Genomic DNA, 26,191 nt, shown 5'->3' with positions numbered 1-26,191 from the left:
CTGTTATAAGATCATTTCTCCTCTTTATCAATCATGTATTCTATTTACGAAAATCAAAACCAAGGTCATGCCCTTAATGAGGATCGAACTCACGATCTTCGTTTCATGAGACTGACGCGCTACCTCTTGCGCTATCGAGACTGTTATTAATCATTTCATCTCTTTATCAATCAAGTATTCTATTTACGAAAATCAGCACCAAGGTCATGCCCTTAGTGAGGATCGAACTCACGACATTCAGATTATGAGACTGAAGCTTTACCTACTGCTCTATCAAGGCTGTTATTAATCATTTCATCTCTTTATCAATCAAGTATTCTATTAACGAAAATCAGCGCCAATGTCATTCCCTTTGTACGGATCGAACTCACGACCTTCAGATTATAAGACTCACGCGCTACCTACTGCGCTATCGAGGCTGTTATAAGATCATTTCTCCTCTTTATCAATCATGTATTCTATTTACGAAAATCAAAACCAAGGTCATGCCCTTAGTGAGGATCGAACTCACGACCTTCAGATTATGAGACTGAAGCTTTACCTACTGCGCTATCGAGGCTGTTATTAATCATTTCATCTCTTTATCCATCAACTATTCTATTTACAAAAATCAGCGCCAAAGTCATGCCCTTAGTAAGGATCGAACTCACGATCTTCGGTTTAGGAGACTGACGCGCTAGCTACTGCGCTATCGAGACTGTTATTAATCATTTCATCTCTTTATCAATCAAGTATTTTATTTACGAAAATCAGCACCAAGGTCATGCCCTTAGTGAGGATCGAACTCACGACCTTCAGATTATGAGACTGAAGCTTTACCTACTGCGCTATCGAGGCTGTTATTAGATCATTCACCTCTTTATCAATCAAGTATTCTATTAACGAAAATCAGCGCCAAAATCATAACTAGAGTGAGGATCGAACTCTCAACCTTCATATTATGACACTATCGCGCTACCTACTGCACTATCGAGGCTATTATTAATCATTTCATCTCTTTATCCATCAACTATTCTATTTACAAAAATCAGCGCCAAAGTCATGCCCTTAGTAAGGATCGAACTCACGATCTTCGGTTTAGGAGACTGACGCGCTAGCTACTGCGCTATCGAGACTGTTATTAATCATTTCATCTCTTTATCAATCAAGTATTTTATTTACGAAAATCAGCACCAACGTCATGCCCTTAGTGAGGATCGAACTCACGACCTTCAGATTATGAGACTGAAGCTTTACCTACTGCGCTATCGAGGCTGTTATTAGATCATTCACCTCTTTATCAATCAAGTATTCTATTTACGAAAATCAGCACCAAGGTCATGCCCTTAGTGAGGATCAAACTCACGACCTTCAGATTATGAGACTGACGCGCTACCTACTGCGCTATCGAGGCTGTTATTAATCATTTCATCTCTTTATCAATCAAGTATTCTATTTACGAAAATCAGCACCAAGGTCATGCCCTTAGTGAGGATCGAACTCACGACCTTCAGATTATGAGACTGAAGCTTTACCTACTGCGCTATCGAGGCTGTTATTAGATCATTCACCACTTTATCAATCAAGTATTCTATTTACGGAAATCAGCACCAAGGTCAGGCCCTTAGTGAGGATCGAACTCACGACCTTCAGATTATGAGACTGACGCGCTACCTACTGCGCTATTGAGGCTGTTATTAATCATTTCATCTCTTTATCAATCAAGTATTCTATTTACGAAAATCAGCACCAAGGTCATGCCCTTAGTGAGGATCGAACTCACGACCTTCAGATTATGAGACTGAAGCTTTACCTACTGCGCTATCGAGGCTGTTATTAGATCATTCACCTCTTTATCAATCAAGTATTCTATTTACGGAAATCAGCACCAAGGTCAGGCCCTTAGTCGAACTAACGACCTTCAGATTATGAGACTGAAGCTTTACCTACTGCGCTATCGAGGCTGTTATAAGATCATTTCTCCTCTTTATCAATCATGTATTCTATTTACGAAAATCAAAACCAAGGTCATGCCCTTAGTGAGGATCGAACTCACGACCTTCAGATTATGAGACTGAAGCTTTACCTACTGCGCTATCGAGGCTGTTATTAATCATTTCATCTCTTTATCAATCAAGTATTCTATTAACGAAAATCAGCGCCAAAATCATAACTAGAGTGAGGATCGAACTCTCAACCTTCATATTATGAGACTATCGCGCTACCTACTGCACTATCGAGGCTGTTATTAATCATTTCATCTCTTTATCCATCAACTATTCTATTTACAAAAATCAGCGCCAAAGTCATGCCCTAAGTAAGGATCGAACTCACGATCTTCGGTTTAGGAGACTGACGCGCTACCTACTGCGCTATCGAGACTGGTATTAATCATTTCATCTCTTTATCAATCATGTTTTCAATTTACGAAAATCAGCACCAAGGTCATGCCCTTAGTGAGGATCGAACTCAAGACCTTCAGATTATGAGACTGAAGCTTTACCTACTGCGCTATCGAGGCTGTTATTAGATCATTCACCTCTTTATCAATCAAGTATTCTATTTACGGAAATCAGCACCAAGGTCAGGCCCTTAGTCGAACTCACGACCTTCAGATTATGAGACTGAAGCTTTACCTACTGCGCTATCGAGGCTGTTATTAATCATTTCATCTCTTTATCAATCAAGTATTCTATTAACGAAAATCAGCGCCAAAATCATAACTAGAGTGAGGATCGAACTCTCAACCTTCATATTATGAGACTATCGCGCTACCTACTACGCTATCGAGGCTGTTAATAAACATTTCATCTCTTTATCCATCAACTATTCTATTTACAAAAATCAGCGCCAAAGACATGCCCTTAGTAAGGATCGAACTCACGATCTTCGTTTCATGAGACTGACGCGCTACCTCTTGCGCTATCGAAACTGTTATTAATCATTTCATCTCTTTATCAATCAAGTATTCTATTTACGAAAATCAGCACCAAGGTCATGCCCTTAGTGAGGATCGAACTCACGACCTTCAGATTATGAGACTGAAGCTTTACCTACCGCGCTATCGAGGCTGTTATTAATCATTTCATCTCTTTATCAATCAAGTATTCTATTAACGAAAATCAGCGCCAAAATCATAACTAGAGTGAGGATCGAACTCTCAACCTTCATATTATGAGACTATCGCGCTACCTACTGCACTATCGAGGCTGTTATTAATCATTTCATCTCTTTATCCATCAACTATTCTATTTACAAAAATCAGCGCCAAAGTCATGCCCTAAGTAAGGATCGAACTCACGATCTTCGGTTTAGGAGACTGACGCGCTACCTACTGCGCTATCGAGACTGGTATTAATCATTTCATCTCTTTATCAATCATGTTTTCAATTTACGAAAATCAGCACCAAGGTCATGCCCTTAGTGAGGATCGAACTCAAGACCTTCAGATTATGAGACTGAAGCTTTACCTACTGCGCTATCGAGGCTGTTATTAGATCATTCACCTCTTTATCAATCAAGTATTCTATTTACGGAAATCAGCACCAAGGTCAGGCCCTTAGTCGAACTCACGACCTTCAGATTATGAGACTGAAGCTTTACCTACTGCGCTATCGAGGCTGTTATTAATCATTTCATCTCTTTATCAATCAAGTATTCTATTAACGAAAATCAGCGCCAAAATCATAACTAGAGTGAGGATCGAACTCTCAACCTTCATATTATGAGACTATCGCGCTACCTACTACGCTATCGAGGCTGTTAATAAACATTTCATCTCTTTATCCATCAACTATTCTATTTACAAAAATCAGCGCCAAAGACATGCCCTTAGTAAGGATCGAACTCACGATCTTCGTTTCATGAGACTGACGCGCTACCTCTTGCGCTATCGAAACTGTTATTAATCATTTCATCTCTTTATCAATCAAGTATTCTATTTACGAAAATCAGCACCAAGGTCATGCCCTTAGTGAGGATCGAACTCACGACCTTCAGATTATGAGACTGAAGCTTTACCTACCGCGCTATCGAGGCTGTTATTAATCATTTCATCTCTTTATCAATCAAGTATTCTATTAACGAAAATCAGCGCCAAAATCATAACTAGAGTGAGGATCGAACTCTCAACCTTCATATTATGAGACTATCGCGCTACCTACTGCACTATCGAGGCTGTTATTAATCATTTCATCTCTTTATCCATCAACTATTCTATTTACAAAAATCAGCGCCAAAGTCATGCCCTTAGTAAGGATCGAACTCACGATCTTCGGTTTAGGAGACTGACGCGCTAGCTACTGCGCTATCGAGACTGTTATTAATCATTTCATCTCTTTATCAATCAAGTATTTATTTACGAAAATCAGCACCAAGGTCATGCCCTTAGTGAGGATCGAACTCACGACCTTCAGATTATGAGACTGAAGCTTTACCTACTGCGCTATCGAGGCTGTTATTAGATCATTCACCTCTTTATCAATCAAGTATTCTATTTACGAAAATCAGCACCAAGGTCATGCCCTTAGTGAGGATCGAACTCACGACCTTCAGATTATGAGACTGACGCGCTACCTACTGCGCTATCGAGGCTGTTATTAATCATTTCATCTCTTTATCAATCAAGTATTCTATTTACGAAAATCAGCACCAAGGTCATGCCCTTAGTGAGGATCGAACTCACGACCTTCAGATTATGAGACTGAAGCTTTACCTACTGCGCTATCGAGGCTGTTATTAGATCATTCACCTCTTTATCAATCAAGTATTCTATTTACGGAAATCAGCACCAAGGTCAGGCCCTTAGTCGAACTTACGACCTTCAGATTATGAGACTGAAGCTTTACCTACTGCGCTATCGAGGCTGTTATTAATCATTTCATCTCTTTATCAATCAACTATTCTATTTACAAAAATCAGCGCCAAAGACATGCCCTTAGTAAGGATCGAACTCACGATCTTCGTTTCATGAGACTGACGCGCTACCTCTTGCGCTATCGAGACTGTTATTAATCATTTCATCTCTTTATCAATCAAGTATTCTATTTACGAAAATCAGCACCAAGGTCATGCCCTTAGTGAGGATCGAACTCACGACATTCAGATTATGAGACTGAAGCTTTACCTACTGCGCTATCAAGGCTGTTATTAATCATTTCATCTCTTTATCAATCAAGTATTCTATTAACGAAAATCAGCGCCAATGTCATTCCCTTTGTACGGATCGAACTCACGACCTTCAGATTATAAGACTGACGCGCTACCTACTGCGCTATCGAGGCTGTTATAAGATCATTTCTCCTCTTTATCAATCATGTATTCTATTTACGAAAATCAAAACCAAGGTCATGCCCTTAATGAGGATCGAACTCACGATCTTCGTTTCATGAGACTGACGCGCTACCTCTTGCGCTATCGAGACTGTTATTAATCATTTCATCTCTTTATCAATCAAGTATTCTATTTACGAAAATCAGCACCAAGGTCATGCCCTTAGTGAGGATCGAACTCACGACATTCAGATTATGAGACTGAAGCTTTACCTACTGCGCTATCAAGGCTGTTATTAATCATTTCATCTCTTTATCAATCAAGTATTCTATTAACGAAAATCAGCGCCAATGTCATTCCCTTTGTACGGATCGAACTCACGACCTTCAGATTATAAGACTCACGCGCTACCTACTGCGCTATCGAGGCTGTTATAAGATCATTTCTCCTCTTTATCAATCATGTATTCTATTTACGAAAATCAAAACCAAGGTCATGCCCTTAGTGAGGATCGAACTCACGACCTTCAGATTATGAGACTGAAGCTTTACCTACTGCGCTATCGAGGCTGTTATTAATCATTTCATCTCTTTATCAATCAAGTATTCTATTAACGAAAATCAGCACCAAAATCATAACTAGAGTGAGGATCGAACTCTCAACCTTCATATTATGAGACTATCGCGCTACCTACTACGCTATCGAGGCTGTTAATAAACATTTCATCTCTTTATCCATCAACTATTCTATTTACAAAAATCAGCGCCAAAGACATGCCCTTAGTAAGGATCGAACTCACGATCTTCGTTTCATGAGACTGACGCGCTACCTCTTGCGCTATCGAAACTGTTATTAATCATTTCATCTCTTTATCAATCAAGTATTCTATTTACGAAAATCAGCACCAAGGTCATGCCCTTAGTGAGGATCGAACTCACGACCTTCAGATTATGAGACTGAAGCTTTACCTACTGCGCTATCGAGGCTGTTATTAGATCATTCACCTCTTTATCAATCAAGTATTCTATATACGGAAATCAGCACCAAGGTCAGGCCCTTAGTCGAACTCACGACCTTCAGATTATGAGACTGAAGCTTTACCTACTGCGCTATCGAGACTGTTATTAATCATTTCATCTCTTTATCAATCAAGTATTTATTTACGAAAATCAGCACCAAGGTCATGCCCTTAGTGAGGATCGAACTCACGACCTTCAGATTATGAGACTGAAGCTTTACCTACTGCGCTATCGAGGCTGTTATTAGATCATTCACCTCTTTATCAATCAAGTATTCTATTTACGAAAATCAGCACCAAGGTCATGCCCTTAGTGAGGATCGAACTCACGACCTTCAGATTATGAGACTGAAGCTTTACCTACTGCGCTATCGAGGCTGTTATTAGATCATTCACCTCTTTATCAATCAAGTATTCTATTTACGGAAATCAGCACCAAGGTCAGGCCCTTAGTCGAACTCACGACCTTCAGATTATGAGACTGAAGCTTTACCTACTGCGCTATCGAGGCTGTTATTAATCATTTCATCTCTTTATCAATCAACTATTCTATTTACAAAAATCAGCGCCAAAGACATGCCCTTAGTAAGGATCGAACTCACGATCTTCGTTTCATGAGACTGACGCGCTACCTCTTGCGCTATCGAGACTGTTATTAATCATTTCATCTCTTTATCAATCAAGTATTCTATTTACGAAAATCAGCACCAAGGTCATGCCCTTAGTGAGGATCGAACTCACGACATTCAGATTATGAGACTGAAGCTTTACCTACTGCGCTATCAAGGCTGTTATTAATCATTTCATCTCTTTATCAATCAAGTATTCTATTAACGAAAATCAGCGCCAATGTCATTCCCTTTGTACGGATCGAACTCACGACCTTCAGATTATAAGACTGACGCGCTACCTACTGCGCTATCGAGGCTGTTATAAGATCATTTCTCCTCTTTATCAATCATGTATTCTATTTACGAAAATCAAAACCAAGGTCATGCCCTTAATGAGGATCGAACTCACGATCTTCGTTTCATGAGACTGACGCGCTACCTCTTGCGCTATCGAGACTGTTATTAATCATTTCATCTCTTTATCAATCAAGTATTCTATTTACGAAAATCAGCACCAAGGTCATGCCCTTAGTGAGGATCGAACTCACGACATTCAGATTATGAGACTGAAGCTTTACCTACTGCGCTATCAAGGCTGTTATTAATCATTTCATCTCTTTATCAATCAAGTATTCTATTAACGAAAATCAGCGCCAATGTCATTCCCTTTGTACGGATCGAACTCACGACCTTCAGATTATAAGACTCACGCGCTACCTACTGCGCTATCGAGGCTGTTATAAGATCATTTCTCCTCTTTATCAATCATGTATTCTATTTACGAAAATCAAAACCAAGGTCATGCCCTTAGTGAGGATCGAACTCACGACCTTCAGATTATGAGACTGAAGCTTTACCTACTGCGCTATCGAGGCTGTTATTAATCATTTCATCTCTTTATCAATCAAGTATTCTATTAACGAAAATCAGCGCCAAAATCATAACTAGAGTGAGGATCGAACTCTCAACCTTCATATTATGAGACTATCGCGCTACCTACTACGCTATCGAGGCTGTTAATAAACATTTCATCTCTTTATCCATCAACTATTCTATTTACAAAAATCAGCGCCAAAGACATGCCCTTAGTAAGGATCGAACTCACGATCTTCGTTTCATGAGACTGACGCGCTACCTCTTGCGCTATCGAAACTGTTATTAATCATTTCATCTCTTTATCAATCAAGTATTCTATTTACGAAAATCAGCACCAAGGTCATGCCCTTAGTGAGGATCGAACTCACGACCTTCAGATTATGAGACTGAAGCTTTACCTACCGCGCTATCGAGGCTCTTATTAATCATTTCATCTCTTTATCAATCAAGTATTCTATTAACGAAAATCAGCGCCAAAATCATAACTAGAGTGAGGATCGAACTCTCAACCTTCATATTATGAGACTATCGCGCTACCTACTGCACTATCGAGGCTGTTATTAATCATTTCATCTCTTTATCCATCAACTATTCTATTTACAAAAATCAGCGCCAAAGTCATGCCCTAAGTAAGGATCGAACTCACGATCTTCGGTTTAGGAGACTGACGCGCTACCTACTGCGCTATCGAGACTGGTATTAATCATTTCATCTCTTTATCAATCATGTTTTCAATTTACGAAAATCAGCACCAAGGTCATGCCCTTAGTGAGGATCGAACTCAAGACCTTCAGATTATGAGACTGAAGCTTTACCTACTGCGCTATCGAGGCTGTTATTAGATCATTCACCTCTTTATCAATCAAGTATTCTATTTACGGAAATCAGCACCAAGGTCAGGCCCTTAGTCGAACTCACGACCTTCAGATTATGAGACTGAAGCTTTACCTACTGCGCTATCGAGGCTGTTATTAATCATTTCATCTCTTTATCAATCAAGTATTCTATTAACGAAAATCAGCGCCAAAATCATAACTAGAGTGAGGATCGAACTCTCAACCTTCATATTATGAGACTATCGCGCTACCTACTACGCTATCGAGGCTGTTAATAAACATTTCATCTCTTTATCCATCAACTATTCTATTTACAAAAATCAGCGCCAAAGACATGCCCTTAGTAAGGATCGAACTCACGATCTTCGTTTCATGAGACTGACGCGCTACCTCTTGCGCTATCGAAACTGTTATTAATCATTTCATCTCTTTATCAATCAAGTATTCTATTTACGAAAATCAGCACCAAGGTCATGCCCTTAGTGAGGATCGAACTCACGACCTTCAGATTATGAGACTGAAGCTTTACCTACCGCGCTATCGAGGCTGTTATTAATCATTTCATCTCTTTATCAATCAAGTATTCTATTAACGAAAATCAGCGCCAAAATCATAACTAGAGTGAGGATCGAACTCTCAACCTTCATATTATGAGACTATCGCGCTACCTACTGCACTATCGAGGCTGTTATTAATCATTTCATCTCTTTATCCATCAACTATTCTATTTACAAAAATCAGCGCCAAAGTCATGCCCTTAGTAAGGATCGAACTCACGATCTTCGGTTTAGGAGACTGACGCGCTAGCTACTGCGCTATCGAGACTGTTATTAATCATTTCATCTCTTTATCAATCAAGTATTTATTTACGAAAATCAGCACCAAGGTCATGCCCTTAGTGAGGATCGAACTCACGACCTTCAGATTATGAGACTGAAGCTTTACCTACTGCGCTATCGAGGCTGTTATTAGATCATTCACCTCTTTATCAATCAAGTATTCTATTTACGAAAATCAGCACCAAGGTCATGCCCTTAGTGAGGATCGAACTCACGACCTTCAGATTATGAGACTGACGCGCTACCTACTGCGCTATCGAGGCTGTTATTAATCATTTCATCTCTTTATCAATCAAGTATTCTATTTACGAAAATCAGCACCAAGGTCATGCCCTTAGTGAGGATCGAACTCACGACCTTCAGATTATGAGACTGAAGCTTTACCTACTGCGCTATCGAGGCTGTTATTAGATCATTCACCTCTTTATCAATCAAGTATTCTATTTACGGAAATCAGCACCAAGGTCAGGCCCTTAGTCGAACTCACGACCTTCAGATTATGAGACTGAAGCTTTACCTACTGCGCTATCGAGGCTGTTATTAATCATTTCATCTCTTTATCAATCAACTATTCTATTTACAAAAATCAGCGCCAAAGACATGCCCTTAGTAAGGATCGAACTCACGATCTTCGTTTCATGAGACTGACGCGCTACCTCTTGCGCTATCGAGACTGTTATTAATCATTTCATCTCTTTATCAATCAAGTATTCTATTTACGAAAATCAGCACCAAGGTCATGCCCTTAGTGAGGATCGAACTCACGACATTCAGATTATGAGACTGAAGCTTTACCTACTGCGCTATCAAGGCTGTTATTAATCATTTCATCTCTTTATCAATCAAGTATTCTATTAACGAAAATCAGCGCCAATGTCATTCCCTTTGTACGGATCGAACTCACGACCTTCAGATTATAAGACTGACGCGCTACCTACTGCGCTATCGAGGCTGTTATAAGATCATTTCTCCTCTTTATCAATCATGTATTCTATTTACGAAAATCAAAACCAAGGTCATGCCCTTAATGAGGATCGAACTCACGATCTTCGTTTCATGAGACTGACGCGCTACCTCTTGCGCTATCGAGACTGTTATTAATCATTTCATCTCTTTATCAATCAAGTATTCTATTTACGAAAATCAGCACCAAGGTCATGCCCTTAGTGAGGATCGAACTCACGACATTCAGATTATGAGACTGAAGCTTTACCTACTGCGCTATCAAGGCTGTTATTAATCATTTCATCTCTTTATCAATCAAGTATTCTATTAACGAAAATCAGCGCCAATGTCATTCCCTTTGTACGGATCGAACTCACGACCTTCAGATTATAAGACTCACGCGCTACCTACTGCGCTATCGAGGCTGTTATAAGATCATTTCTCCTCTTTATCAATCATGTATTCTATTTACGAAAATCAAAACCAAGGTCATGCCCTTAGTGAGGATCGAACTCACGACCTTCAGATTATGAGACTGAAGCTTTACCTACTGCGCTATCGAGGCTGTTATTAATCATTTCATCTCTTTATCAATCAAGTATTCTATTAACGAAAATCAGCGCCAAAATCATAACTAGAGTGAGGATCGAACTCTCAACCTTCATATTATGAGACTATCGCGCTACCTACTACGCTATCGAGGCTGTTAATAAACATTTCATCTCTTTATCCATCAACTATTCTATTTACAAAAATCAGCGCCAAAGACATGCCCTTAGTAAGGATCGAACTCACGATCTTCGTTTCATGAGACTGACGCGCTACCTCTTGCGCTATCGAAACTGTTATTAATCATTTCATCTCTTTATCAATCAAGTATTCTATTTACGAAAATCAGCACCAAGGTCATGCCCTTAGTGAGGATCGAACTCACGACCTTCAGATTATGAGACTGAAGCTTTACCTACCGCGCTATCGAGGCTCTTATTAATCATTTCATCTCTTTATCAATCAAGTATTCTATTAACGAAAATCAGCGCCAAAATCATAACTAGAGTGAGGATCGAACTCTCAACCTTCATATTATGAGACTATCGCGCTACCTACTGCACTATCGAGGCTGTTATTAATCATTTCATCTCTTTATCCATCAACTATTCTATTTACAAAAATCAGCGCCAAAGTCATGCCCTAAGTAAGGATCGAACTCACGATCTTCGGTTTAGGAGACTGACGCGCTACCTACTGCGCTATCGAGACTGGTATTAATCATTTCATCTCTTTATCAATCATGTTTTCAATTTACGAAAATCAGCACCAAGGTCATGCCCTTAGTGAGGATCGAACTCAAGACCTTCAGATTATGAGACTGAAGCTTTACCTACTGCGCTATCGAGGCTGTTATTAGATCATTCACCTCTTTATCAATCAAGTATTCTATTTACGGAAATCAGCACCAAGGTCAGGCCCTTAGTCGAACTCACGACCTTCAGATTATGAGACTGAAGCTTTACCTACTGCGCTATCGAGGCTGTTATTAATCATTTCATCTCTTTATCAATCAAGTATTCTATTAACGAAAATCAGCGCCAAAATCATAACTAGAGTGAGGATCGAACTCTCAACCTTCATATTATGAGACTATCGCGCTACCTACTACGCTATCGAGGCTGTTAATAAACATTTCATCTCTTTATCCATCAACTATTCTATTTACAAAAATCAGCGCCAAAGACATGCCCTTAGTAAGGATCGAACTCACGATCTTCGTTTCATGAGACTGACGCGCTACCTCTTGCGCTATCGAAACTGTTATTAATCATTTCATCTCTTTATCAATCAAGTATTCTATTTACGAAAATCAGCACCAAGGTCATGCCCTTAGTGAGGATCGAACTCACGACCTTCAGATTATGAGACTGAAGCTTTACCTACCGCGCTATCGAGGCTGTTATTAATCATTTCATCTCTTTATCAATCAAGTATTCTATTAACGAAAATCAGCGCCAAAATCATAACTAGAGTGAGGATCGAACTCTCAACCTTCATATTATGAGACTATCGCGCTACCTACTGCACTATCGAGGCTGTTATTAATCATTTCATCTCTTTATCCATCAACTATTCTATTTACAAAAATCAGCGCCAAAGTCATGCCCTTAGTAAGGATCGAACTCACGATCTTCGGTTTAGGAGACTGACGCGCTAGCTACTGCGCTATCGAGACTGTTATTAATCATTTCATCTCTTTATCAATCAAGTATTTATTTACGAAAATCAGCACCAAGGTCATGCCCTTAGTGAGGATCGAACTCACGACCTTCAGATTATGAGACTGAAGCTTTACCTACTGCGCTATCGAGGCTGTTATTAGATCATTCACCTCTTTATCAATCAAGTATTCTATTTACGAAAATCAGCACCAAGGTCATGCCCTTAGTGAGGATCGAACTCACGACCTTCAGATTATGAGACTGACGCGCTACCTACTGCGCTATCGAGGCTGTTATTAATCATTTCATCTCTTTATCAATCAAGTATTCTATTTACGAAAATCAGCACCAAGGTCATGCCCTTAGTGAGGATCGAACTCACGACCTTCAGATTATGAGACTGAAGCTTTACCTACTGCGCTATCGAGGCTGTTATTAGATCATTCACCTCTTTATCAATCAAGTATTCTATTTACGGAAATCAGCACCAAGGTCAGGCCCTTAGTCGAACTCACGACCTTCAGATTATGAGACTGAAGCTTTACCTACTGCGCTATCGAGGCTGTTATTAATCATTTCATCTCTTTATCAATCAACTATTCTATTTACAAAAATCAGCGCCAAAGACATGCCCTTAGTAAGGATCGAACTCACGATCTTCGTTTCATGAGACTGACGCGCTACCTCTTGCGCTATCGAGACTGTTATTAATCATTTCATCTCTTTATCAATCAAGTATTCTATTTACGAAAATCAGCACCAAGGTCATGCCCTTAGTGAGGATCGAACTCACGACATTCAGATTATGAGACTGAAGCTTTACCTACTGCGCTATCAAGGCTGTTATTAATCATTTCATCTCTTTATCAATCAAGTATTCTATTAACGAAAATCAGCGCCAATGTCATTCCCTTTGTACGGATCGAACTCACGACCTTCAGATTATAAGACTGACGCGCTACCTACTGCGCTATCGAGGCTGTTATAAGATCATTTCTCCTCTTTATCAATCATGTATTCTATTTACGAAAATCAAAACCAAGGTCATGCCCTTAATGAGGATCGAACTCACGATCTTCGTTTCATGAGACTGACGCGCTACCTCTTGCGCTATCGAGACTGTTATTAATCATTTCATCTCTTTATCAATCAAGTATTCTATTTACGAAAATCAGCACCAAGGTCATGCCCTTAGTGAGGATCGAACTCACGACATTCAGATTATGAGACTGAAGCTTTACCTACTGCGCTATCAAGGCTGTTATTAATCATTTCATCTCTTTATCAATCAAGTATTCTATTAACGAAAATCAGCGCCAATGTCATTCCCTTTGTACGGATCGAACTCACGACCTTCAGATTATAAGACTCACGCGCTACCTACTGCGCTATCGAGGCTGTTATAAGATCATTTCTCCTCTTTATCAATCATGTATTCTATTTACGAAAATCAAAACCAAGGTCATGCCCTTAGTGAGGATCGAACTCACGACCTTCAGATTATGAGACTGAAGCTTTACCTACTGCGCTATCGAGGCTGTTATTAATCATTTCATCTCTTTATCAATCAAGTATTCTATTAACGAAAATCAGCGCCAAAATCATAACTAGAGTGAGGATCGAACTCTCAACCTTCATATTATGAGACTATCGCGCTACCTACTGCACTATCGAGGCTGTTATTAATCATTTCATCTCTTTATCCATCAACTATTCTATTTACAAAAATCAGCGCCAAAGTCATGCCCTTAGTAAGGATCGAACTCACGATCTTCGGTTTAGGAGACTGACGCGCTACCTACTGCGCTATCGAGACTGGTATTAATCATTTCATCTCTTTATCAATCATGTTTTCAATTTACGAAAATCAGCACCAAGGTCATGCCCTTAGTGAGGATCGAACTCAAGACCTTCAGATTATGAGACTGAAGCTTTACCTACTGCGCTATCGAGGCTGTTATTAGATCATTCACCTCTTTATCAATCAAGTATTCTATTTACGGAAATCAGCACCAAGGTCAGGCCCTTAGTCGAACTCACGACCTTCAGATTATGAGACTGAAGCTTTACCTACTGCGCTATATAGGCTGTTATTAATCATTTCATCTCTTTATCAATCAAGTATTCTATTAACGAAAATCAGCGCCAAAATCATAACTAGAGTGAGGATCGAACTCTCAACCTTCATATTATGAGACTATCGCGCTACCTACTACGCTATCGAGGCTGTTATTAAACATTTCATCTCTTTATCCATCAACTATTCTATTTACAAAAATCAGCGCCAAAGACATGCCCTTAGTAAGGATCGAACTCACGATCTTCGTTTCATGAGACTGACGCGCTACCTCTTGCGCTATCGAGACTGTTATTAATCACTTCATCTCTTTATCAATCAAGTATTCTATTTACGAAAATCAGCACCAAGGTCATGCCCTTAGTGAGGATCGAACTCACGACCTTCAGATTATGAGACTGAAGCTTTACCTACCGCGCTATCGAGGCTGTTATTAATCATTTCATCTCTTTATCAATCAAGTATTCTATTAACGAAAATCAGCGCCAATGTCATTCCCTTTGTACGGATCGAACTCACGACCTTCAGATTATAAGACTGACGCGCTACCTACTGCGCTATCGAGGCTGTTATAAGATCATTTCTCCTCTTTATCAATCATGTATTCTATTTACGAAAATCAAAACCAAGGTCATGCCCTTAGTGAGGATCGAACTCACGACCTTCAGATTATGAGACTGAAGCTTTACCTACTGCGCTATCGAGGCTGTTATTAATCATTTCATCTCTTTATCAATCAAGTATTCTATTAACGAAAATCAGCGCCAAAATCATAACTAGAGTGAGGATCGAACTCTCAACCTTCATATTATGAGACTATCGCGCTACCTACTGCACAATCGAGGCTGTTATTAATCATTTCATCTCTTTATCCATCAACTATTCTATTTACAAAAATCAGCGCCAAAGTCATGCCCTTAGTAAGGATCGAACTCACGATCTTCGGTTTAGGAGACTGACGCGCTAGCTACTGCGCTATCGAGGCTGTTATTAGATCATTCACCTCTTTATCAATCAAGTATTCTATTTACGAAAATCAGCACCAAGGTCATGCCCTTAGTGAGGATCGAACTCACGACCTTCAGATTATGAGACTGACGCGCTACCTACTGCGCTATCGAGGCTGTTATTAATCATTTCATCTCTTTATCAATCAAGTATTCTATTTACGAAAATCAGCACCAAGGTCATGCCCTTAGTGAGGATCGAACTCACGACCTTCAGATTATGAGACTGAAGCTTTACCTACTGCGCTATCGAGGCTGTTATTAGATCATTCACCTCTTTATCAATCAAGTATTCTATTTACGGAAATCAGCACCAAGGTCAGGCCCTTAGTCGAACTCACGACCTTCAGATTATGAGACTGAAGCTTTACCTACTGCGCTATCGAGGCTGTTATTAATCATTTCATCTCTTTATCAATCAACTATTCTATTTACAAAAATCAGCGCCAAAGACATGCCCTTAGTAAGGATCGAACTCACGATCTTCGTTTCATGAGACTGACGCGCTACCTCTTGCGCTATCGAGACTGTTATTAATCATTTCATCTCTTTATCAATCAAGTATTCTATTTACGAAAATCAGCACCAAGGTCATGCCCTTAGTGAGGATCGAACTCACGACATTCAGATTATGAGACTGAAGCTTTACCTACTGCGCTATCAAGGCTGTTATTAATCATTTCATCTCTTTATCAATCAAGTATTCTATTAACGAAAATCAGCGCCAATGTCATTCCCTTTGTACGGATCGAACTCACGACCTTCAGATTATAAGACTGACGCGCTACCTACTGCGCTATCGAGGCTGTTATAAGATCATTTCTCCTCTTTATCAATCATGTATTCTATTTACGAAAATCAAAACCAAGGTCATGCCCTTAATGAGGATCGAACTCACGATCTTCGTTTCATGAGACTGACGCGCTACCTCTTGCGCTATCGAGACTGTTATTAATCATTTCATCTCTTTATCAATCAAGTATTCTATTTACGAAAATCAGCACCAAGGTCATGCCCTTAGTGAGGATCGAACTCACGACATTCAGATTATGAGACTGAAGCTTTACCTACTGCGCTATCAAGGCTGTTATTAATCATTTCATCTCTTTATCAATCAAGTATTCTATTAACGAAAATCAGCGCCAATGTCATTCCCTTTGTACGGATCGAACTCACGACCTTCAGATTATAAGACTCACGCGCTACCTACTGCGCTATCGAGGCTGTTATAAGATCATTTCTCCTCTTTATCAATCATGTATTCTATTTACGAAAATCAAAACCAAGGTCATGCCCTTAGTGAGGATCGAACTCACGACCTTCAGATTATGAGACTGACGCGCTACCTACTGCGCTATCGAGGCTGTTATTAATCATTTCATCTCTTTATCCATCAACTATTCTATTTACAAAAATCAGCGCCAAAGTCATGCCCTTAGTACGGATCGAACTCACGACCTTCAGATTATAAGACTGACGCGCTACCTTCTGCGCTATCGAGGCTGTTATTAATCATTTCATCTCTTTATCAATCAAGTATTCTATTAACGAAAATCAGCGCCAATGTCATGCCCTTTGTACGGATCGAACTCACGACCTTCAGATTATAAGACTGACGCGCTACCTACTGCGCTATCGAGGCTGTTATAAGATCATTTCTCCTCTTTATCAATCAAATATTCTATTTACGAAAATTAGCACCAAGGTCATGCCCTTAGTGAGTATCGAACTCACGACCTTCAGATTATGAGACTGAAGCTTTACCTACTGCGCTATCGAGGCTGTTATTAATCATTTCATCCCTTTATCAATCAAGTATTCTATTAACGAAAATCAGCGCCAAAATCATAACTAGAGTGAGGATCGAACTCTCAACCTTCATATTATGAGACTATCGCACTACCTACTGCGCTATCGAGGCTGTTATTAATCATTTCATCTCTTTATCCATCAACTATTCTATTTACAAAAATCAGCACCAAGGTCATGCCCTTAGTAAGGATCGAACTCACGATCTTCGATTTATGAGACTGACGCGCTACCTACTTCGCTATCGAGACTGTTATTAATTATTTCATCTCTTTATCAATCAAGTATTCTATTTACGAAAATCAGAACCAAGGTCATACCCTTAGTGAGGATCAAACTCACGACCTTCAGATTGTGAGACTGACGCGCTACCTACTGCGCTATCTAGGTTGTTATTAGACCATAACACCTCTATATCAATCAAGTATTCTATTAACGAAAATCAGCACCAAGGTCAGGCCCTTAGTCGAACTCACGACCTTCAGATTATGAGACTGACGCGCTACCTACTGCGCTATCGAGGCTGTTATTAATCATTTCATCTCTTTATCAATCAAGTATTCTATTAACGAAAATCAGCGCCAAAATCATAACTAGAGTGAGGATCGAACTCTCAACCTTCATATTATGAGACTGACGCGCTACCTACTGCGCTATCGAGGCTGTTATTAATCATTTCATCTCTTTATCCATCAACTATTCTATTTACAAAAATCAGCGCCAAAGTCATGCCCTTAGTACGGATCGAACTCACGACCTTCAGATTATAAGACTGACGCGCTACCTACTGCGCTATCGAGGCTGTTATTAGATCATTTCTCCTCTTTATCAATCAAGTATTCTATTTACGAAAATCAGCACCAAGGTCATGCCCTTAGTGAGGACCGAACTCACGACCTTCAGATTATGAGTCTGAAGCGTTACCTACTGCGCTATCGAGGCTGTTATTAGATCATTTCACATCTATATCAGTCAAGTATTCTACTAACGAAAATCAGCGCCAAAATCATTCCCTTAGTGAGGATCGAACTCACGACCTTCAGATTATGGGACTGACGCGTTACCTACTGCGCTATCGAGGCTGCTATTATATCATTTCACCTCTTTATCAATCAAGAATTCTATTAACGAAAATCAGCGCCAAAATCATTCCCTTAGTGAGGATCGAACTCACGACCTTCAGATTATGAGACTGACGCGCTACCTACTGCGCTATCGAGGCTGTTATTAGACCATAACACCTCTATATAAATCAAGTATTCTATTAACGAAAATCAGCGCCAAAATCATAACTAGAGTGAGGATCGAACTCTCAACCTTCTTATTATGAGACTAACGCGCTACCTACTGCGCTTTCGAGGCTCTTATTAATCATTTCATCTCTTTATCCATCAACTATTCTATTTACAAAAATCAGCGCCAAAGTCATGCCCTTAGTCCGGATCGAACTCACGACCTTCTGATTCTGAGACTGAACCGTTATCTACTGCGCTATCGAGGCTGTTATTAATCATTTTATCTCTTTATCAATCAAGTATTCTATTTACGAAAATCAGCACCAAGGTCATGTCCTTAGTGAGGATCGAACTCACGACCCTCAAATTATGAGACTGAAGCGTTACCTACTGCGCTATCGAGGCTGTTATTAGATCAATTCACCTCTTTATCAATCAAGTTTTCTATTTACGAAAATTAGCGCCAAAGACATGCCCTTAGTAAGGATCGAACTCACGATCTTCGTTTCATGAGACTGACGCGCTACCTCTTGCGCTATCGAGACTGTTATTAATCATTTCATCTCTTTATCAATCAAGTATTCTATTTACGAAAATCAGCACCAAGGTCATGCCCTTAGTGAGGATCGAACTCACGACTTTCAGATTATGAGACTGAAGCTTTACCTACTGCGCTATCGAGGCTGTTATAAACCATTTCATCTCTTTATCCTTCAAGTATTCTATTAACGAACATCAGCGCCAAAAACATGCCCCGAGTGAGGATCGAACTCACGACCTTCAGATTATGTGACTGACGCGCTACCTACTGCGCTATCTAGGATGTTTTTAGACCATAACACCTCTATATCAATCAAGTATTCTATTAACGAAAATGAGCGCCAAAATCATAACTAGAGTGAGGATCGAACTCACGATCTTCGGTAGATGACACTGACGCGCTACCTACTGCGCTATCGAGGCTGTTTTTAATAATTTCATCTCTTTATCAATCATGTATTCTATTAACGAAAATCAGCGCCAAAATCATAACTAGAGTGAGGATCGAACTCTCAACCTTCATATTATGAGACTGACGCGCTACCTACTGCGCTATAGAGGCTGTTATTAATCATTTCATCTCTTCCCCAGTAGCACTGCCGACGTAGGGCCTACATGGTCGGCTTTGTGTGTTACCGACGAGTTGGTAAAAAGTCACTAATAAGTTGGGAGAGTAATGGTTTGAAAGTTGAAATGTCCGCCTGGAGGGACGATGGCCCGCCGGTTTTCCTACTGTTTTGAGGCTACTATAAAACGACTGTTGGCCGACTACAGGTCGGCGTTATTATGCCTACCTAAAGCCGCGCTCAATCCGACGATTTCGCGGCTTTTTAGTATAGGAACGGTAAATCGTCGGTAAAGGGCTGGTAGGGGTTTGAGAATCGAAATGTCCGCCCGGTGGGACTACGGCCCACTGGTTTACCGACTGTTACGACACGAATGAAATACGACCCTCATCCAACACGTTTGAGAGTCGACTTAACCGCCTCTCAGCAAGAGGTCCGACGCTTTTGCGACGATCAAACCTTAACTCGAGGCCCGATGGTTTTGCAACGATCAAGCCTTAACTCGAGGCTTCATTCGCTTATAGTAAAGGATACTGATACCTAGTATTGAAATTTCTTTAATACATTTTCAATGAACAACACTTAAGAATTTGTACTTTTTATATTTCAAGTAACATGCAGGTCAATTATAACAATTTCAAATATTAAACAATATATTCTATATGACACGACTAGTCGAATGAAAATATTAGCTGCCTAGCTAATTGGTTTTAACAAAAACTAAAATTTTTCAGAGCGAGTATAATATTTACATCAATTAAAGCATTTGTTAATATTCATTGTTAATATCTTCGATTTGGCCAATTACTATCTCTTAAATTACAAAAATCTTAATGAAAAATATACACTTACAGATTTTTTAAGGAAAAAGAAAAACAATTCTAAAGGGTATTACTTGACACATTTTTCTCTTAAAATGTTTGAAACCGCATAAAAATTCTCAAATTAAAACAAATTGAGATCTATTTTGGAATTCAGTATTATTTTCACAACCAAAAATCTTTAAAATACTTAATATATAAGGTTTTTGAACTCCAAGCGCCCCAAAACGCTTGCTTCTTTTATAATCAAACTCAGAAACTGAAGGTATACATAAACGTTAAGCTTTGGTTTCGCTTTCTATGGGTGTGGTTCCCATTAGATGAGAAGCTAGGTAAAAAAGCAAAGGCTTATGCATAAAACTGGCTCTAAGATAAATTGATAATTCAATAACCAAATTCAAACCTTACGTGACAAACAAAGACGTTTCTAGTTTATATGGTGTGACAAAGAACCTTAGCGATGAAATTAAAAGTTAGCAAGCCTAGAACTAATCATTTTCGACCACAAAAATCTCGTTTAAACCTTCTAACGACCCAGCCGCGTCAGAGATACTGGAAAGGCTGACTTGCTTTCGCACTAGCAGCGCCCTCTTCGATGATGACGTGCATGGCGTTACCTTAGTTACGCCAATAGAACAGAGGCGTGTCACCTGACCCAAGAAATTACAGGTTGGAAAATTCAAACTAGAAAATCAGATGTGTTTTCATGCTTTGCAGTTTTTTGTAACGTTATGTTTCTAGTGTTTCCAAAAATATAGTATTATCAACTTCTGCTTGTGGGTCGAAATATAGTATAAGTTAAATATATAACAAAAAAAATTTGGTGGCATATGCGGAATAGTAAAAGTCAAAAAAACCGTCCCACGGAAAAAGAAGGCCTATACAACAACTTCGTTTTTCATTTTACTTTTTTAAAACGTGACCATACCGACTAGCGGGAAGGAGTTGATAATCAATTGGCTAAAATGGGTTACATGTTTAGGACGGTAGGCAAGCCTACTTCAAACCACCACAGTTCCAACTGTCGGATAAATGTCGGTAACTAAACGGCCTAAGCATAACTTTGCTTTTAATTTTACTCTTCTTAAACGTCACAATACCGACTAGCGCGAGTGAGTCGGTAATCAATTGGCAGAAAATAAGTTGGAATTTTCTAGACGGTAGGCAAGCCTACTTTAAACCATCTCTGTTCCAACAGTCAGATAGATGTCGGCATTGCCAACTAAAAGAAGTAGTCGGCTTCATGAGTCGGAAAAGTGTCGGAATAAGCATGGTACAGCTGACTGGACCGTAAACCGACTATTCGACCTTTAACCGACTGTTATGCGGAAGGCTTGTGCTACTGGGGAAATATGAGTTGAGCATGTTTTAGTTACACACGTGGTGCGTTGGTCTAGGGGTATGATACTCGCTTAGGGTACGAGTGGTCCCGAGTTCAAATCCCGGACGGACTAGAGTTCTTGCAGAACAAATTTAGTGATTATTTAAATGCAACTAGTTAAATTGTAGGCCTACGCGTTGAGCATGTTTCAGTTTCATACTTCGTCCGTTGGACTAGGGGTAAAATACCCGCTTAGGGTGTTACTGGTATCGGGGTCAAATCCCGGACGGACACGAGTTTTTGCAGAAGTAATTTAGTGACTATTTAAATGCAACAAACAACAAGGTAGACCTATGAAATGACCATGTTTTAGTTACGCACTTGGTCCGTTGGTGTAGGGGTATGATACTCGCTTCGGGTGTGAGTGCTCCCGAGTGTAAATCCCGGACGGACCCGAGTTTTTGCAGAAGTATTTTTGTGACTATTTAAATGCAACTAACAACAAGGTAGACCTATGAGTTGAGCATGTTTTCGTTACACAAGTGGTCCGTTGGTCTAGGGGTATGATACTCGCTTAGGGTGCGAGTGGTCCCGGGTTCAAATCCCGGACGGACCCGAGTTTTTGCAGAAGTAATTTAGTGACTATTTAAATGCAACAAACAACAAGGTAGACCTATGAGTTGAGCATGTTTTAGTTACGCACTTGGTCCGTTGGTGTAGGGGTATGATACTCGCTTCGGGAGTGAGTGGTCCCGGGTTCAAATCACGGACGGACCCGAGTTTTTGCAGAAGTAATTTAGTGACTATTTAAATGCAACAAACAACAAGGTAGACCTATGAGTTGAGCATGTTTTAGTTACGCACTTGGTCCGTTGGTGTAGGGGTATGATACTCGCTTCGGGAGTGAGTGGTCTCGAGTTCAAATCCCGGACGGACCCGAGTTTTTGCAGAAGTATTTTTGTGACTATTTAAATGCAACTAACAACAAGGTAGACCTATGAGTTGAGCATGTTTTAGTTACACAAGTGGTCCGTTGGTCTAGGGGTATGATACTCGCTTAGGGTGCGAGTGGTCCCGGGTTCAAATCCCGGACGGACCCGAGTTTTTGCAGAAGTAATTTAGTGACTATTTAAATGCAACAAACAACAAGGTAGACCTATGAGTTGAGCATGTTTTAGTTACGCACTTGGTCCGTTGGTGTAGGGGTATGATACTCGCTTCGGGAGTGAGTGGTCCCGAGTTCAAATCCCGGACGGAGCCGAGTTTTTGCAGAAGTATTTTTGTGACTATTTAAATGCAACTAACAACAAGGTAGACCTATGAGTTGAGCATGTTTTAGGTACACACGTGGTGCGTTGGTCTAGGGGTATGATACTCGCTTAGGGTACGAGTGGTCCCGAGTTCAAATCCCGGACGGGCCCGAGTTCTTGCAGAACTAATTTTGTGATTATTTAAATGCAACTAGTTAAATTGTAGGCCTACGTGTTGAGCATGTTTCAGTTTCATACTTCGTCCGTTGGACTAGGGGTAACATACCCGCTTAGGGTGTTACTAGTATCGGGTTCAAATCCCGGACGGACCCGAGTTTTTCCAGAAGTAATTTAGTGACTATTTAAATGCAACTAACAACAAGGTAGACCTATGAGTTGAGCATGTTTTAGTTACGCACTTGGTCCGTTGGTGTAGGGGTATGATACTCGCTTCGGGAGTGAGTGGTCCCGAGTTCAAATCCCGGACGGACCCGAGTTTTTGCAGAAGTATTTTTGTGACTATTTAAATGCAACTAACAACAAGGTAGACCTATGAGTTGAGCATGTTTTAGTTACACAAGTGGTCCGTTGGTCTAGGGGTATGATACTCGCTTAGGGACTGAGTGGTCCCGGGTTCAAATCCCGGACGGACCCGAGTTTTTGCAGAAGTAATTTAGTGACTATTTAAATGCAACAAACAACAAGGTAGACCTATGAGTTGAGCATGTTTTAGTTACGCACTTGGTCCGTTGGTGTAGGGGTATGATACTCGCTTCGGGAGTAAGTGGTCCCGAGTTCAAATCCCGGACGGACCCGAGTTTTTGCAGAAGTATTTTTGTGACTATTTAAATGCAACTAACAACAAGGTAGACCTATGAGTTGAGCATGTTTTAGTTACACACGTGGTGCGTTGGTCTAGGGGTATGATACTCGCTTAGGGTACGAGTGGTCCCGAGTCAAATGAAATCACAATTGTTATCGTGATTTTCACTTCAAAAAGAGGTGAAAAACGCATTCTACCAGAATTGCAAAAACTGACAATAGCATACCATAAAGGTACAGTCCCGGACAAAAGTTTCTGGACATTTTCATTTGGTTGTCATTTTGTTCCTATTTGAGCTAGAGTAACAAAGTAGGACTTTCTAAATAGGTTTACTTCTCAAAATTATATTAAAATTACAAATGACACTGTGGCTCTAATAGGGCGTTAGCCATAGCGGAAATAGTAAAGCCACCCGATAATGACGTTACGAAATAATGCTTCAAATGGATCAACAATGCTATCGTTGCACGCGTCTTGTCACGTAGAACCCGAAACTGTTTTCAAATTGTAAATCGGTTCAGATAATCAAAAGTTATGACAAAAAATATGATGATCAAAACATTGGCAAATAAGCCTAACGATTATTTATTTTATCTATATCAACTTAGCTCAGTAGTAAAACATTACGATCAGAAAAACAGGATGTTCAAGCCATAGCATAGTTTTACTCCGAAATTATAGAAATGAGGTTTTAAGAATTACGTTCAGTAATGTGGCGATTTATTAGTTAATTGCCAGTAGGGTTTCGATTTTAAAAGGACAATAGGGTTCCAACCTAGAAATAACGGTTTTGGATGGCTCTTTGGAAAGTAGAAATTTGGATTTGTGCGCAGGGTAGTGTTAAGTCTGTGAATTTGGAATAATAAGCAAGTTGTGATTGCTAAAGTGGAAGGATTTTCGACATTAAAAATTTTGCAAATATTCTATAATGCTTGAAGTTTGCGTTTTGGGTTGAGTTCTTCTGTGGCTTTTCTGTAGTAAATGTTTTAAGCTCTTAAAGAATAAAATATTTTGTGTAGCTTCTGGGTGGGTGGGTTTTCGATGATTAATGTTTTTGTGTCTTTTCGGTAAATAATGTTTGGGTGTCTTTTCGGTATAAAAATGTTTGGTTGGATTTTGTAAGGAAATGTTTTGAGTGCTTGGAGAATAAATATCGTGGCAGAACTCCTGTTTGCAGAATAGGTGACGTGTCTACCATGGAAATGTAGCGAAGAATCGGGGATGAAGATTCACGATGACATGAATTAGAGAAGAATATAACAACGACAAATTCTTGAAGAAGGATGCGAATATTAATTTTCATTGTGAAATGGATGGTAATCTCCGAAGATTATGGTTCGAATTATTATATTATTTATATTAAAAAGACTCATTCGTCCTAATGGCATGAAAATATTGATATTCGAATACTCCTCCTTTTGTCTGGAAGTTTAATTTTTCCACCACTTTTGAAATTAGACAACTATCTCTTTAACTTTTAGAATGCCATATATTTTTCGTTAAATCTAAGGTTAATTATAGAACGTTGTATTTAAAAAAGTAGTCTTCAAAAAATGAATGAAATGGATTTTTAATGTGTATATAAAAAACTATATAAGTAGTTCGCTGGAATTTACACAGTCATCAACATTATAATAATAATAATTATAGGGGCTGGGCTTCATGAAACGAGAAAAAAATACCTTTTGTATTTTATTTCCGAGTAGGTAGGCTGCCTTGTTTTTTAAGCTTGCAGCATGGCAATCACTTAATTCATCAACCACGCCAAAGTGTATAATCACGGTAAACAAGTGCCTGCCTACGTTGGAGATGATGTTACGATTTACATTTATTCAATAATGAAAATATTCAGGAATTTTATCATGAATGTTTGGAAAAATTTAATCATGAATGTTTGGAAAAATTTAATCGTGAATATTTTTGAAAATTTGATCATGAACATTTTTAAGAATTTAATCATGAAAATTTAGAAAAATCAATCATGATAACTAAGAAAAAATCACTAGACTCACATGGAAGCCGCATCTTGATCGGTATATTAAGAAGGCCAAGATGCTCTTCTGGAGGACCAGGAGCTCTGTCGGCCAGACTTGGGGCCTCAACCCCAAGGCTGTACACTGGCTCTATACTGGGATCATCAGACCCATACTATCT

General features: G+C 39.5%; 8 non-coding genes across 8 annotated transcripts; 3 read left to right on the top strand and 5 right to left on the bottom strand.

The window, feature by feature from the left end:
• Nucleotides 1-4,499: 4,499 nt before the first annotated feature.
• TRNAM-CAU (transfer RNA methionine (anticodon CAU)) lies at nt 4,500-4,572 on the bottom strand. The gene has a single exon. It is a non-coding gene; the product is annotated as a tRNA-Met (tRNA).
• A 5,048-nt stretch (nt 4,573-9,620) lies between these two features.
• Nucleotides 9,621-9,693, bottom strand: TRNAM-CAU (transfer RNA methionine (anticodon CAU)). Its single transcript has one exon. It is a non-coding gene; the product is annotated as a tRNA-Met (tRNA).
• A 3,113-nt stretch (nt 9,694-12,806) lies between these two features.
• On the bottom strand, nt 12,807-12,879 carry TRNAM-CAU (transfer RNA methionine (anticodon CAU)). The gene has a single exon. It is a non-coding gene; the product is annotated as a tRNA-Met (tRNA).
• A 2,837-nt stretch (nt 12,880-15,716) lies between these two features.
• On the bottom strand, nt 15,717-15,789 carry TRNAM-CAU (transfer RNA methionine (anticodon CAU)). The gene has a single exon. It is a non-coding gene; the product is annotated as a tRNA-Met (tRNA).
• Nucleotides 15,790-16,963: 1,174 nt separating this feature from the next.
• Nucleotides 16,964-17,036, bottom strand: TRNAM-CAU (transfer RNA methionine (anticodon CAU)). The gene has a single exon. It is a non-coding gene; the product is annotated as a tRNA-Met (tRNA).
• Nucleotides 17,037-22,508: 5,472 nt separating this feature from the next.
• Nucleotides 22,509-22,580, top strand: TRNAP-AGG (transfer RNA proline (anticodon AGG)). The gene has a single exon. It is a non-coding gene; the product is annotated as a tRNA-Pro (tRNA).
• Nucleotides 22,581-22,991: 411 nt separating this feature from the next.
• Nucleotides 22,992-23,063, top strand: TRNAP-AGG (transfer RNA proline (anticodon AGG)). The gene has a single exon. It is a non-coding gene; the product is annotated as a tRNA-Pro (tRNA).
• Nucleotides 23,064-23,796: 733 nt separating this feature from the next.
• TRNAP-AGG (transfer RNA proline (anticodon AGG)) lies at nt 23,797-23,868 on the top strand. Its single transcript has one exon. It is a non-coding gene; the product is annotated as a tRNA-Pro (tRNA).
• Nucleotides 23,869-26,191: the final 2,323 nt, after the last annotated feature.

The sequence above is a fragment of the Phalangium opilio genome, unplaced genomic scaffold (assembly GCF_054372755.1).
Source record: "Phalangium opilio isolate 3A_F unplaced genomic scaffold, DU_Popi_V2 ptg000118l_1, whole genome shotgun sequence".
Classification (NCBI taxonomy): domain Eukaryota; kingdom Metazoa; phylum Arthropoda; class Arachnida; order Opiliones; family Phalangiidae; genus Phalangium; species Phalangium opilio.
This window is presented reverse-complemented; position numbering and strand designations above follow the sequence as displayed.